We start from the raw sequence: 2,500 nt of genomic DNA on the forward strand, positions 1-2,500 counted from the left end.
GTAAGTCTGCTGTTGTCCTAACCCCTGTTTCTCCTAATGTGTTTTAACGTGTGTGTTTGTCCTAGCCTGTGTTTGTCCCAACATGTTTGTGGTAACGTGTTAGTCTTTACATGTGTGTGTCAGTGTGTGTCTCGTCTTTGACGGGTCCTGAGCTGTGTGGAGTGAAGAAGACAGGGGTCAGTCACGTGACTTGTTTTGCTCCAGCCTGAGACAACTGTTTCCCTTCATCTGTTTACATCTCTGTCTCTCTTTCGTTTATCTGTTCTGAGAGCACACACACACACACACACGCACACACACAAATACACACACACACACACGCACACACACACACACACACACACACACACACACACACACAGGGGACCTACCATTGACTTCCATTACAGCAAAAGTAGAGGATAACATCCTAACCCTAATCCTAATCCTAATCTTAACCTTCACCTTAACCTTAATCTTAACCAAAAAACACTTTACTATAGTTTTTTTTATTAGTGAACAAGGGCACTCTGAGTTTGAGCCCAGTTTTACTTTCGGTAAAATGCCCCCTCAACTCATATGCAAATACACTCACTCACATAGAAACACACTCACTCACACACATACACACACACACACACAGTCATCCGCTCACATATAAACACACACACACACACACACACACACACACACAGTCATCCACTCACATAGAAACACACTCACTCACACACATACACACACACACACACACAGTCATCTACTCACATAGAAACACACTCACTCACACACATACACACACACACACACACAGTCATCCGCTCACATAGAAACAGGCACAAACACTCGCTCACATAGAAACACACTCACTCACACTCACACCCACTCACACACATCAAAACACAAAAATGGTCATCCACTCACATGCAAACAGGCACAAACATTTGCTCATATAGAAACACATTCACTTACACTCACACACTCACACTCACACACACAGACACACACGCACATGTGCGCGCACACACACGCACACACACGCACACATACACACTGCGACACGTACACATGCATGCGCATGCACATACACACACACATACACACACACACACACACACACAGTCACCCACTCAAATACAAACACATACAGACACTCAGTCATACCCACTCTCAGCGCTCTGCTCTGGGCTGCTGCTCACTGTGCTCTCTGCTGTGTTGATGTAAGGCATTGGTTACTGTTTTTTCCTGAGATGATCTGAAGTCTAATGACAGAGCAGAGGAACCCACTGGCTGTTCTCTCCTCTTCACTCTAAAGAGGGGGATTCTTTCACCTCCTCTCCTCATCCCTTCTTCTTTCTCTCCTCCAGGGGAATCACTTGGGTACAGAAGAAAGAGCCTATATTTTAATGAGATTGTAACAGAATCGCAATCCAATTAACAGCAGTGAAATTAAAGCGTCATACCATATAAGGACATAGGACTGAATCCTTCTGCCCCAGGGGCTGCTGGGAAATCCAGAGCGCCTGCATCTTGGGAGCCACATTAACGCATCGGCAGTTAAACCTGCGTAGAGGGAGAAAGGAGGAGAGGAGAACAAACAAACGAAACAAACAAATAAATAAACAAACAAACACACACACACAGCGAGGGAAACTGTCTCTTTTGAAACTCATCGCTCCCCTACAGAAAACACGGCGACACATCTTGACATGACCATGAAGTAACAAGGCAAAGTCACAGCAAAGTGTGTGTGTTTGCATGTGTGTGTGTCTACCTGTGTGTGCATGTGTGTTTTTTATATGTGTATATGTGTGTGTGTGTGTGTGTGTGTTTGTATGTGTGTGTGTCATCAGAAGTCTCTTGCGTGGTGAGCACATATAGAATCGGAGCTTTTTGTTGTCTAACATATGTCTTTATTGCCTAATATATCTGACACACTCTTTCCTGTTATGCTGCAACTCTCCTTCAACCTCACACAAAATCTTGTATGCTCAAACTCACATTTTCTCTGACTTTACAGTTTTTTGTTGTTTTTTTTTGGGGTGGGGTGAGGGGGTGATGTTTTTGTAGGATCTGCCATGTTGCATAGCCAGATCAAAACCCATAAAACTCCACAAAGAACTGGCCGAGGTCAGACACACATGTCTGAAACACAGTTCTGAGAAACAAAATTGTAAATACATATTTTACACACTTTGTATCCCCCTCTGTCAGGAATTTCAAACATCACTGATATGTAATCTCCGGGACGTGAGGCAAACACTGCGTACGTGCATGACACGGCACTGAACTCCATCCCTCTCTCAATACCATCAAACACACACACACACACACGCACATGCACATGCACACGCACACGCACACACACACACGCACACACGCACATACGCACGGACACGACACACACGCACGCACGCACGCACATACGCACGCACATGCACACGCCACACACACACACACACACACACACACACGCACATACGCACGGACACGACACACACACACACACACACGCACATACGCA

Source organism: Chanos chanos, chromosome 15 (genome assembly GCF_902362185.1).
Source record: "Chanos chanos chromosome 15, fChaCha1.1, whole genome shotgun sequence".
In the NCBI taxonomy this organism is placed as follows: domain Eukaryota; kingdom Metazoa; phylum Chordata; class Actinopteri; order Gonorynchiformes; family Chanidae; genus Chanos; species Chanos chanos.